Source organism: Podarcis bocagei (genome assembly GCF_964188305.1).
Source record: "Podarcis bocagei genome assembly, chromosome: 18".
Classification (NCBI taxonomy): domain Eukaryota; kingdom Metazoa; phylum Chordata; class Lepidosauria; order Squamata; family Lacertidae; genus Podarcis; species Podarcis bocagei.
In genome coordinates, this window is record NC_138144.1 from 12,074,785 (window position 1) to 12,088,745 (window position 13,961).

The following is a 13,961-nucleotide window of genomic DNA, read 5'->3' on the forward strand; positions in this document are numbered from 1 at the left end:
CCATGGAAAATTATGCAATGCAAAATTAACATGCAGTTTAGATGAGCTCTTGCAAAGCACCGGGCGATGGGGGGTGGAGTGGCTCAGCTCTTGCAATGCATGACTTTGGCCAACATGTGTGGGTTTGCACACTCATTCTCAATTGTGTTAGAATCATAGAATTGTAGAGCTGGAAGGGACCCCAAGGGTCATCTAGCCCAACCTCCGGCAATGCAGGAATCTTCTTGCCCAGTGTGGGGCTCGAACCCATGACCTTGAGATGATGGTTAACTAATTTTATTATTTATACACCAGCCATCTGACTGGGTTGCTCCAGCCACTCTGGGTGGTTCCCAACAAAATATTAAGAACACAATAAAACATTAAAAACTTCCCGCTACAGGGCTGTCTTCCAAAAATCAAAGAGTTGCTTATTTCCTGGACATCTGATGAGATGAAGAGTCTCATGCTCTCTCTAATAACATGGACCTGAGCTCTCAACTATGTTATAGCTGGAAAGTTTGCAACACTTTTTGACTTGCAAAAATGAACATGGTCTGCAGCTCAGCTCTTGCAAAGCACGGCTTGGTGCAATGCACCAAGTGAAAGTGCCTGCACTTGGTCAATTTTAATTGTGCTGTAGCTGGACACCATGAAATACTGTATTCAAAATGCAGTGCGCCCCATATCTCTTGGCAACGAGCTTTGGTTGACGGGGAGCTCAGCTCTTCCACATCACGTAAGTAATAAATGGCTGTAAGTCACCACCAGTCTCCGTGAGGTGTGTGGGGTTTAACCTTAATATTAATCTGGCAGCAGTGCAAAATTAACAAGCACGGCACCCTGGTGTGATGGAGCAGCTCAGCTCTTGCACAGTGCAGCTTTGGCTGGGCTGAGTCCCTAATCAGGCGCCCCCGGCGCCCCATGCTGCCCTGACCTAGATGGCTCTTGCTCGGCCGGCTCTGCCCTCCAGGAGGGAGACCAGCTTCTTCTCTCCTGGCCTCTTGACCAGCCTCTCACAAAGAGGCTGGTGACCTGGATCTGGTTTGCTCACACCCAGAGCTGGTTGCAATGACCTAAAGAGGCTTTTAGAGAACAGGCAGCACCTCACCCTTTGATTGCTCGTGAGGTGCCTGCCATAGTGACTCCCCGCTTTTCCAGGGTGCTCCCCACTATCTTGAAAGGGGGTTGGACTAGATGGCCCTGGGGGGTCCCTTTCAATGTTACAATTATATGATTCTGCTTCTTTCCCCCTAAGAATCTTGGGAGCTGCAGTTTTTAAAGGTTCCAGGAACTGGAGCTCTCTGAGGGGCAAAACTACAGTTCCCAGAATCCTTTGGCGGGAAGAATGTGCATTCAATCAGGTAGGGTCTCAAAATGGATGGAAAACCAGAGGTTTTATTCCTGCATTGCAGGGGGTTGGACTAGATGACCCTCTGGGTTCCTTGCAACTCTAGGATTCTCTAATTCCCTTTATCTGTACGCTGAATTTTCCTCAGGGGCCTCAGGGAGGTTTAGAACATAGGCTGCGTACATGCCATACATTTAAAGCACACAAACCTCCTCTGAAGATTCCTGGGAACTGCAGTTTGTCAAGGGTGCTGGGAACTGTGGTTCTATGGTGAGCAAACTACAGTTCCCAGGTTTTTTTGGGGAAGCAATGCACTTTAATTGCATGTTGTGCACAGAACCTGTAATCAGCTTCCTTCCTCCTCAGCAGATCATTATGTCTCCCTCACTTGAGGAACAATAATTTTGGGTTGCCTATGGCCACAGTCTACTCAAAAGTAGACCCACTGAAATTCAATGGGCCTGAGCTGGTTGTGCATGCTCATTTCAGCGGGATGTAGTCCATAATACTGTTATCATGTGCAGCACAAGTAAGGTCTAGGAAAAAGTGTCTTTGCCCCAAGGTGCTTACAATCTAAAATTGGAGCGGGGACAGCAAGAGACAAGAGAGGAAGACAAGGGGGCATTTCCAGCTCTGTTCTACGCTTAACAGTTTTCTTTTCGTCTGGATAACTTGATCCAAAAACGTTTATGTGGCTCCATTTGTTTGTTTGTTTATCCTTTATTTATTTTCCAGAATAATATTTAGGTTCTAAATAACAAAAAGTCCAGGTATTTGTCGTTTTTGAGTCAGAAGCAGCGATTGCACAGCTCGACAAATGCAATGCCTCGAGCAACCATAGAACCAATAACTACGGACCCCCCGCATTGGTTTGGACGCTTTTAATTAAGATTTCCCGAGCGAGGACTGGTAGCCAATTAAAATAATCTTCATTGGGAACTGAGCTGGGAAAAAGCAAACAAGGACACTAATCAAAAGGAGGTTCCTTCTTTGTCCATTTGAAGAGATAAGCTTGGCAAAAGTGAGATACGCTTGGCAGGAGGTCAGCTGCCAGGCGCTGGGCTTTGGAAAGAAGCCAGATGCCAAGCAGTCCTGGCTGCAAGGCAGGAATTATTTGTCCGCCTCGGGGTTCCTTCCAGCTCTACAATTCTATGGTCTTTCGTGCTGCCTTGGGGGAAACAGAGAGATAGATAGACAGATACTGTAGATTTTTTAAAAACACCTGGTTCATAAGAAGAGACTCCTCTCCCCTCTGGAACCTCCCGAGACTTGAGCTAGGGAAGCTGAAGTCTGCAGTGCTTCCTGTCTCCAGGATGCCCCTGCCTCCTTCATCCCTGTTATTCAGCTCCATCGGGAGGCATGCAGGAAATCCAGTCCGGCTTCCGCTAACATACTTTCACCTCCATCCTCACAGCCTTGAGGACTGGCTCCTTGCTTTTGCATTATCCTTTTTAACAAGGCAATGAGTTTTGCCATGAGGGCCTCCAGTAGAGTCAAAGGTGGCCTTTTTTGCGTGGGGTGTGTGTATGTGTGTGTTATGTGTGTGTGTCAATGCAGAGACCTCCCATGACCCCTAAAAAAAGGGACCCCCCCAGCCCCTGCACTCAGAGATGAAGCCACAAGATGCAACCATTCAGGGAGGGGGACCCCTCAGATCTCCCAAGGAGATTCCAGACTCCCCTCCCAAAACTTTGACTTTTAAAAATAAAATATAAAAAGCTGTGTGTGTGTTTATAATTTTACAAGTGTCTGTCATTTCACCTCTTCCTCGCCATTTAAAGCAGGGTTTATATGAGATCTTAATAGATCTGCCATGGGGCAGCCCCACAGAAGGCGCATTGCAGTAGTCCAGCCTGGAAGACCCTGGAGTCCAGTATTAACTGACATTATTCCCCTGCTGGATTTACAGGGTTTCTAACACACACACAGAGAGAGCCATAAGCCCATTATGGGTCAGGTATTCACTTCCAGAAATAGCCTACGCCTCTCCCCAGTGCAAGTGGGGCATAGCCCCATGACACACTCCTCGCACTCGGCTCCTGGCAACAACAGCAGCAAGCCTGCTTTAATGAGGCCCACTTCCTGGAGGGTGGAGGGAAAACTGAGGCAGGCAGGGAGAGCTGGATAACCCCCCCCCCCCCGCGCACGTGGCCAGCGCCAGGAGCAGGATCCTGGGAGAAGGAACCCAGGCGTCCTGCTGGAGCAGACACCTCCCTTTAATGAGCAGAGGTGAAAACAGAGCCTGCAAAACAGGAAAACAGGAAGAGCCTCTGGCAGTTGCAGCGGGAGGAGGTGGCAGGAGCAGAAAGGCGGAGGAGGGCAGGACAGCTGCTCTGCTTGCAGAAGTCACCCACAGTTGGGGGTTGCCCAGCCTCCAGAAGTCCTCAAGGTTTGCTGGCCGTCTCTGGGTTGGGAGGGACTGAATCTCCAGGAGGACAAGAGGCTGTTTATTCTGTATATGAAGAAGACTCTGCCTGCATCTTGCAAGAGTCAGCCTGGCAGAGGTTGGCTGCAAATTATTGCAGGGACTCTTCCCTTCCTCCGGCTTGCGATGTTGGCAGATGCCTTACTCCCAGTTCTGAGTAGCTCAGTACTGAGTCCACTGTCTGGCAGCCACAGCTCTCCAGGGTCTCAGACTCAGGGCACTCTCCCAGGCCTACCTGGAGACGCCCACATAATTTCTGTGCAAAGCAGGCGTTCTGCTGTGGAACTGTAACCCACCCCTTTTAAATGAAGTTAAGAATCCAGTCCTCGTGGTTCTGAATGGGAAATGCCTGCTGGGCACATTTATAGCACGTCCTTCCCCCCTGAAATAATCATTGCTGGGAACAGTAGCTCTGTTTCCCAGGACTCCTCGCTTGGGCAGGGAATGTGCTTTGGGTGCATGGGGTGCACTCAGGCCACATGAAGCTGCACCAGGAGCAGTGTTTGAGGGACTGCGGATAAGCCACGAGGGCAGCCGAGGACACGGCCCACTTTGTCCCTCCGTCATGTTCCTCCTTGCAGGCCTATTTATCAGCGTTGACTGTCTGGCCTCTTGGCAAGGCGCCTGACCTGCGCACGGTTCTTGGTGTTCCTGCCCTGGAAGGGCCTCTCCTTCCTCCCCCCTCCCTGCAAAGGGACAGTCCTCACCTTGTGCTCACCTGGGCCCTTGGGGAGAGGGCAGGTGAGGGGCAAAGGGGGGTGCATTTGGGGGACATGTAGCACACAGCAGGGACTAGCAACTTGCACCTTATCTGTGTCTTTAAATAAATGGCCATTTATTTAGCCTCTTTCCTTCCTCTTTCCCCAGACTGGCATTTTTTCCTCTCTCAGCTGCAAGAAGAGTCACATGAGCAATTCCTAGGAAAAGTTTGTTCTGTACAGCCGAGGAGGAGAAAGCAAAGTCACTCTTGGGCTTTTCCAAAACAAGTCCAGCTTGGATTGGGGCCAGGCTCTGAAAGATGTTGAAAGAGCAGCTCTGGGAAAACATGAGAAGCTCTTTGAGCTTCTAAACCAGAAACCTCAAATGTCAGGCAGTTCAGCGCTTGTTTTGCAAGCGCTTGTTTTATTCCTGGTGCATTTAGGGAAGGCAGAATCCTGTTTTTCGGTGATTTTGGATGGTTGCATCCTGCTCAGAGTAGATCCACTGAAACTAATGGATCTCAGTGAGTTATCTAGTCCTTCCAGCATGTCTACTCTGAGTAGGGCTAACATTGGATGCAGCTCCTCTTTGCTCCCATTAAGGTTTATAGAATCATAGAATCATAGAATCATAGAGTTGGAAGAGACCACAAGGGCCATCGAGTCCAACCCCCTGCCAAGCAGGAAACACCATCAGAGCACTCCTGACATATGGTTGTCAAGCCTCTGCTTAAAGACCTCCAAAGTAGGAGACTCCACCACACTCCTTGGCACCAAATTCCACTGTCGAACAGCTCTTACTGTCAGGAAGTTCTTCCTAATGTTTTGCAAGAGGAGGATCCTCTGAGCAGTTTTTGTTTTTGTTTTGCAGGTCTCTCGCTGCCTCTCCTTCCAGATATCATCTGCCAGGACATAAGAGCTCAACCCTGTTTTGCTCCAATTAATGGGGCCAAATCTTTGCACAGGCAGGAGGTCTGGGTGGATGGGTCCCCCGTTGGCCTGGCTTAACAGCCACCTTCTTCTTCACCTCCTTGCAGACCCTCCAGCTCCAGGGGCAGTCTGTCTTGATTCCCGGGTTCTCAGGGCTGTTTGGCCACTGTGAGAGCAGGCTAGATGGGTCTTTGGGGGGCCTGATCCAGCTGCAAGGCAACCCTGATGCCCTGGAAGTGACAGGCTCGCCCCACACCTCCTGACCTGGCAGGTGGCAGGACCTTGGAAACTGATGGAATTGGTGGAATATGCCGAATTGGCAAGTTTAGCAAATAAAATCAGAAACCAAGATGAGGCAGGAGTCAAGGAGGATTGGAAAGTATTTGTAAATTATTTTTCAAAAACATTGTAACTTCAATGTTCATTGTAAATTCAAGTAACATTGTGGAAAAAGTATAGATAGAATGACTATAATATGCAGCACTAATTGGAAAATTGGGGAAAGCATGGAGAGATGGGGGGTGTAGCCCAAGGTTAATTGATTGTAAACCAGAAAATGTTGTAAATTATTTGGAAAGATTTATTATTATTATTATTATTATTATTATTATTATTATTATTATTATTTTAAAGGAATGTTTTGCTGACTTCCTGTAAGCCTGTCGAGAGATGCAGAGAGGAAGCTTGCTGCCGGGAGTCAGGTGTGCCTCCAGGTGAGCTGAGGATGAGCAGGCGGGGCAGGAAACACAAGTGAAGCCACACCACCTTCCTGGCCTGGGCACGGGCGGGTCTGGAGTGGCGGAAGACAGAGTCACCTGGAGTTGTTTTGCATCTGAACCTGCGTTGCAAACTATCACCTGCATTCACCTGCCCAGAGATGAACTCCAACTCCCAAGGATCAGGGGATCATAGAACCACAGAATTGGAAGGGTCCCCCAGGGGCCCTCCAGCCCAACCCCCTCTGCAATATTATCTCAGAAAACCAAATTGAAATAATAATGTGCAATGGTGCACCTGTGCATGCACAGAGTGCATTTTTCGCTTGCAACAAATGGTCTAAAATGCTTCCATTTCTGAGAGAGCGAGGGAAAATCCCACCCTGTGTCTAAATATAGCCCAAAGCATTTGAGGATATTTCCCTGGTTCCCCACCCCTCCTATCTCTCCATCCTGCTCCTAAAGGAAGGCCTTTTTCTCCAGGCAGACTCCAAATCAACAAAGGCGGCCAGATTGACAGGCCCTAAAAGCCTCAGAGAAGAGGCGTCTAGGAGGCTCTTGGCGACTGTCTGGGGAGCAGCAAGATAAACCCCAAAAGGGCACAAATGTGAGGCCTCCGCAGCCACCAGGAATGTGCTCTGCAGGCCTTATCGCTGCCCTTCCAGGAAGTCCTTTTAGGCTCTTGAACAGGGCTAGTCTCTGCTTGATATGGGGAAGGAGAATCTTCACTGCAGAAACGAAAATGCAAAAATTGCACCCGCCCTGTTCATGTGAATTTTGTGCCATTTGGTGGTGGGGGTAGTAAGTATGAGGCTGAGACTTCAGCAGTTTCCAGTTCATTCCTGGTGGTCCCAATTCCAGGTGCTCACATGAGGGCTCAAAACCCAAAGTGACCCCTGCAGACCCCCTGGGTGTTAAGAAGGGCAGAAGGGGTTCTGCAATGCAGGAATGGCAGCTCAAGAATCCTCAACAGGTGGCCACCCAACCTCTGCTTAAAAGCCTCTGATGAATCATAGATTTGTAGCATTGGATGGGACCCCCAAGGGTCATCCAGCCCAACCCCCTGCAATGCAGGAAAATTGCACTTCAAGAATCCCTGGCGGATGGCCAGCCTCTAGACCAGGCATCCCCAACCTGTGGCCCTCCAGATGTTTTGGCCTACAACTCCCATGATCCCTAGCTAACAGGACCAGTGGTCAGGGATGATGGGAATTGTAGTCCAAAACATCTGGAGGGCCAAAGGTTGGGGATGCCTGCTCTAGACCCCCCAGCAAGGCTTTCCTTATCATCTTTTTAAGAAGAGCTTCGCCAAACTCACAAAAAAGGAGAAGCCTTCTTGGCCATGACCACTAAAAATGGAGCCTCCACCTCAAAGAGCAGTCTACCTCTGAGCTATGGTTTCCCAGGTTGGGCAACTGGTTAACCAGCCCTGGAAACAGGATGTTATGCTGGATGGAGCCTTGCTGCCATGTGAATATATTATTGCAAAGTATGCTCTCTCACACACCCCACAGTGTTAATTCATAATAATAATAACAACCTATTTCTGCTTGTGAAGGGAAAGTCTCTTCCTGAGATGCTTAGTCAGATGGGCAGCAGCAAAAACACCAGGCAGCTCCCATGCAAATGTCCCCAGAGGAAATGGCACTGCGGCTCCGTCTCTCCACCCAGCACACATCCAGGATTTGTGCGTGAGAGAGGGATCAATTAGCTGGGAGGTTGTTGGTTCATTTGATCTGGACGGGTGCAAAGGAAGTTGTGTCCTTTGTGAGCAATTGTGGTCCACCAAGACCCCGAGATCCTTTTCACATGTCCTGCTAGTGAGCCAGGTGTTCCACATCCTATATTTGTGCATCTGGTTATTCCTGCCTAAGTGCAGGAACCTTACATTTGTCCCTATGGAAATTCATTTTGTTAGCTTGTGCCCAGGTCTCCAACCTATTTAAGATCATTCGGGGCAACCTTTTCACATTCTGCATTTGGAGGAGGAGTAGGAGTTTGGATTTGATATCCCGCTTTATCACTACCTGAAGGAGTCTCAAAGCGGCTCACATTCTCCTTTCCCTTCCTCCCCCACAACAAACACTCTGTGAGGTGAGTGGGGCTGAGAGACTTCAGAGAAGTGTGACTGGCCCAAGGTCACCCAGCAGCTGCATGTGGAGGAGCGGAGACGCGAACCCGGTTCCCCAGATTACGAGACTACCGCTCTGAACCACTACACCACACTGGCTCTTTGACCCTTCAAAGCAACAGAAAAGGAACTTGCAAAAGTCAAGGAATCATTTAATGTGTCTTATAACGGGGGGTGGGGTGTTGTCCTGTGCAACACAGATTAGCACACCCCCCCCGCCGCTCCCTACGTATAAAGCAAACTTTGCCAACTGTAATGGGAGTTGTAATTCAAATAATGTGTCTGTCTGTCTATCTATCTATCTATCTATCTATCTATCTATCTATCTATCTATCATCTATCTATCTATCTATCTAATCACTGCTCTACTTTTGACTTTCTCCTCCAGCAGTCACAGAAGCAGAGCCGCAATGCAGCTTCGGGAGAGTTGCTGGCTTCCACTTCAAAACAGCCACTACAACCTAAGCTGCTAGCGCTCATGCCACAGAGACCTGGAAGCGTGCAGACGGAAACGTGCCGTGGCAGATCAGGAGCCAGGAGGGCGGCTGAGTAAGCAAAAGGTTTCTCCTTGCCATGAGTAACAAAAGGCAGAGGGAATTATGCAGGCCGTATGCAAACCTGTTTGACTTGCCTGATGCCTAGAGCTTGCCAAATTATTATCATTAATTTAATAGTGTGTGGGTGGGTGGGTTGTGTTTTTTTTGGGGGGGGGTTCACAGAAAAGAAAGGCAGCAACAAAACAGGAGACAGAGGGCCCCAAATAGTTCCTTTCTAAATTTCATTTCATACCCTTGAGGAAGTGCTTCCTGTGATTGCAGTGCAGGGGTTGGGCTGGATGACCCTTGGGAGTCCCTGCAATTCTACGGAACTATGAAAAAGGCCAAGTTTTAAAAGAACCACCTTGCATTTGGCAAGACAGTTTGTTTACATGGTGTGTTTTTTTTAAAGTACAGCTGTACTTGTTGTTTAGGAAAAAAGAAAACAATATACATATACAGATGTAGTCAGGCCTGAAATGTCTCATTCCAGTGTGCTATAAATAAATCCCATTTTGCAAGGCGTTGCTCTGGGTGTGACGCTGCTCCCTGGTTTCTTGCAACATGTCGGTTTGGGTAAGAAGGGCACGCTCCGAATATGTTTACTCCGCAACCTCTGGAGGAACTGGGCATCTCAAGTCCCAGGGCAAGCCATTGAGAAAATGACAAATCTGATGGCAGTTCATAAACAAGGAAGATAGCAGATGGCTGCATGCTGAGTCAGCTAAGTGTTCTCGGCTCTGACTGGCAGCATGAAGGCTCTCTGGGGTGTCAGACTCAGGGTGCTGGACCACCAAGCTACAGCGCTTCGTGTAAAAGCGAGCCAAGGCTCCAAACGTCATGCTTCTGCACAAAAGAGTGCCGTCAATAGTTGCCACAGTGAGTTAGATGCTTGGTCCATGTAGCTCAGGGCTGCTCCACACTGACTGGCAGCAACAGTTCTCCAATGTTTCAGACCCAGGAGCCTCTCTTAGCCCTGCCTGGTGATGCTGCCAGCGGGGATGGAGCATGCCAAGCAGGCACTCTGCCAAGGAGATCTGCTCCTGCACAAGGAACATTTTAAAGCAGAGGTTGGGCAGCCATCTCTCGTGGATGCTTGAATTGAGAATACTGCCTTGCAGGGGGTTGGAGTAGATGACCCTCGGTGTCCCTTCCATATATAATTCTATGATTCCTGCAATGCAAGCCATGGGGGGGGGGAGTGTAAGACAGAAGAAAATAACTTATTAAAACCAGGGCCATTCCCCGAGAGGCGAGGTTCTCTTGCGGAGGCACCCAGACGCCTCAAGAACACATCTCAGGCCTTCTCCCTTCGGAGAGGAGCGATGGCACTGCCAAACCCTCCTCCGGTGAAAGGGCTGTGTGTGGAAATGCTGGGATTGGGGCCAAGAGGCCTGCTCACCTTCCCCTGCCAAGCCGGTTGGGCAGCCTGGTTCTCTCGGCGAGGGGGGGCAACAGCGGCTCTGCCACACGGTACCGGATTTCCGCTTGGGTGTCGGCAAGGGTGACTTGCCGGGAGACGCGTGAGGTGCAGGGTGGGGCCCCAGAAAAACAAGCACAGTTTGGCAGCCGCAGGGAGGACTGGGCTGGCCCTTCGCCTCGGCTTTCTCCCTTCGTGGCTGAGCAAAGGGCCAGACATCCTCGGGGCAGAAAGACTCAGTGCATCTTGCTCCGCATTAATGAAAATGCAAAGCTTGGGGACATGATGGGGTCCACTCTTCTTCTTTCGCAGGAGCATGAGGTCTGGAACCTTATTTATCTGTTGCTGTCCAACAAATGTTTGCATCTCACAAAGCCAAATGCCAGAAGATTCCTGCACCGCAGGGTGTTGGACTACAGGACCCCCGGGTTCCCTTCCAAGTCTACAATTCTACAGCTCTATGAAAGAAAGCGATTCTTCACATGGCATGTGGTTAACCTGTGGAACTCCCTCCCCCAGGAGACAGTTGATGGCCACTGACTTGGAAGGCTCAGAAAGGGGGTGAGATAAATTGATGGAGCATCGTGAGGTGATTGATGGCCACTAGCCAGGATAGATCTTCTCTGCCTCCACAGCTGGAAGGGGCGATGCTTCTGTGTAGCTCAGCTGGTGAGAGCCTGGTGCTGATAACGCCAAGCTTGCAGGTTCGATCCCTCACTGGGGCAGCTGCCTGTTCCTGCATTGCAGGGGGTTGGACTAGATGACCCCCAGGGTCCCTTCCGACTCCACCATTCTAGGATTTTAGGATTACCAGTTCCTGGAAACTGCGGGAGGGGAGACTCCCTGCATGTGGGTTTCCCATAATAAGCGTCTGATCAGCCACTGTGAGAACAGGAGGCTACACTGGACGGGCTCCCCCCTTTGGGTCTGATGTGAAGCCAGGCTCTTCCCATGTTCCTATGGAACCTCTAGGTTCAGAGGCAGTCTATCTCGATTCCTAGATCGACTCTTTGGCCGCTGTGAGACAGGATGGCGGGCAACATGGGCCACTGTTTTTGTATGTGCTGGAAGCCATCCAGTGTGGTGGGGAAACTCAGCCGGATGTGCAGGGTATTATTATTATTAATCCAGGAGAATCTTTTTCAGGGGCTGAAGAGGGGGTTATGCAATTATTAAGGGAACTTAAAAGCATGCTTAGGAAGCCCCCCCCCCCCGGGCAGGCTTCTGAGATGTCAGAGGGTTAGGAAGAACCTCAAAGCAGTAATGCCGACAGAAAGAGAGACATGATTAGCACTGGGACCCCAAAGATTAGACAAAGCCCATGCCTGCTTTGGAGATTCAGCTCTTTCACCTTCTCAGCAGAGTCACCTTCTCAGCTCAGAAGGCAGCCTGCAAAGGAGCCTCCTACCTTCTAGATTCGTCTGGCTGGGCAAGAAGCCCAGAATAAAATTTAAAATACTAACTGATGTAAAAGAAAGAGGGGGATTTGCCCTGCCAAACCTTAAACTCTATTATGAATCAGCAGCTTTCTGCTGGTTGAAAGACTGGCTGCTTCTTGAGAACACAGACATTTTGGACTTAGAAGGTTTTAACAATGTTTTTGGGTGGCATGCATACTTGTGGTACGACAAGGTTAAAGCACATAAAGCATTTAAAAACCATATTGTCAGGAAAGCATTGTTTAATGTCTGGACAAGATATAAAGACTTACTTGAAAACAAAACCCCAAGGTGGTTGTCACCAATGGAGGCGAAGGCTCAGAAAAAGCTCAATATGGAGGCCAAGTGGCCGAAATATTGGGAAATTTTGGAGCAGGAAGGAGATAATCTGAAATTGCAGAGTTTTGATAAACTAAAAGATAAAGTGCAAGACTGGCTTCACTATTACCAAATAAGAGAGACCTTTAATCTAGATAAAAAAATTGGCTTCCAGGTGGAAAAATCAAAGTTGGAAACAGAACTGTTAGATCCTAAAACAAAGATACTTTCAAGAATGTATAACTTGCTGTTAAAATGGAACACTCAAGATGAGACGGTTAAATCTGCTATGATTAAATGGGCACAAGATGTTGGACATAACATTATGTTTGCTGACTGGGAACAGTTGTGGACCACAGGTATAAAATTTATGGCATGTAATGCCCTAAGAGAGAATATTATGAAAATGATTTATAGGTGGTACATGACCCCAGTCAAGCTTGCAAAAATCTATCATCTGCCCGAAAATAAATCTTGGAAATGTAAAGAGACTGAAGGTACATTCTTTCACCTTTGGTGGACGTGCCCAAAGATTAAGGCTTTCTGGGAGATGATCTATAATGAAATGAAAAAGGTATTTAAATATACGGTACCTTTTAAATATCTTTTTAAATATATTTAATATATTTAAAAGGTATTTAAATATACCTTCCTGAAGAAACCAGAGGCCTTCCTCTTGGGCATAGTCGGCCAATTGGTGCCAAAGAAGGACAGAACTTTTTTTATGTATGCAACAACAGCAGCAAGAATATTGATTGCAAAGTATTGGAAGACACAAGATTTACCCACCAGGGAAGAATGGCAGATGAAGGTGATGGACTGCATGGAACTGGCAGAAATGACTGGCAGAATCCGAGATCAGGGAGAAGAGGTGGTGGAAGAAGACTGGAAGAAATTTAAAGACTACTTGCAGAAATACTGTAAAATTAATGAATGTTGAAGGGATGTTGGATTGAAAATAAGTGGTACTGGTAAAAAGATTAATAAGAATATGTAAATACGGATTGACAATGGCTGGAAATATAATAGGTTAAGATAATAAGTAAAGATAAATGATAGAGGGTAAGGATTTGCTGAACTAACTATGTGAACTGGAATACAAAAAAGGGGTGTGTGAGGAGGTCAGGAAATAAGTAAATGAAATATAAGACATGAAAATATTGATTTCTTGTTAATTTTGTTTTCTTTTTTACTCTTTATGTATTTTGTCTTTGAATTTTTGTATTTCTTTGTTTTTTATTATTGTTACGCTTTTCTTATTTCCTATTTTTAATTTTGTAATTTAATTTTCCTGGGGGGGGGGGGAGGCTTTGCTTTCCTTGGCAGCTGGAACTCCTTCCCCTTGCTCCGGGAACCAACTCTCTCTTCCCCAATTTTCTTCCTCAAGGCTGGTGCTGAGTCAACGCTTCCCAGACACAGAGAAAACGCTGAGCAACGTCTCCAGGAAAGGGGCCTCCTCCTTCCGGAGAGAGCCGGGAGCAGGTTCCCGCGGAGCCAGGCCTGGTCGGCAGCCAAGCAGCCTCTGCCCTGGCATGGCCCACTGCCCCGGGCCTGATCCTGGGCGCACTGCCTCTCCAGATGCTGCTTTTCCCCAGCACCAGACATACAGAGTCCTAAAGAAAATGAATAAGGTTGGATGGCCGCCTGAGATTCCTGCCTTGCAGCGGGCTGGGCTAGATGATCCTTGGGGTTCCCTTCCAACTCTATGATTCCATGGTGTGTGGTTTTTTAAAAAAAGTTTGATGTTTTATTGTGTTTTTAATATTCTCTTGGGAGCCTCCCAGAGTGACTGGAGCAGCCCAGTCAGATGGGCAGGTTGTTATGGGAACTGAGCTCCTGGGAAGACAGGAGGCCCCTTTGGGGCTGCTTTGGGCCCTGGTCCTGCAGCCAGGCTCTTCTATCTTCAACCCTGAGATCCCACAAGGTGTCATGAGGGCCACCAACTTGAGTGGTTTTAAAAGAGGACGAGAGGAATTCATAGAGGGAGGCAGAGCTGTCAGCGGCTACCAGCCTCCTAC

General features: G+C 48.3%; 1 long non-coding RNA gene across 1 annotated transcript; it reads left to right on the forward strand.

Moving 5' to 3' along the window:
• Positions 1 to 4,449: 4,449 nt before the first annotated feature.
• Positions 4,450 to 13,464, forward strand: LOC308577802. Its single transcript, XR_014003701.1, has 5 exons — positions 4,450 to 4,840; positions 6,017 to 6,096; positions 8,619 to 8,779; positions 10,499 to 10,747; positions 13,331 to 13,464. It is a non-coding gene; the product is annotated as an uncharacterized lncRNA (long non-coding RNA).
• The last annotated feature ends 497 nt before the right edge of the window (positions 13,465 to 13,961 follow it).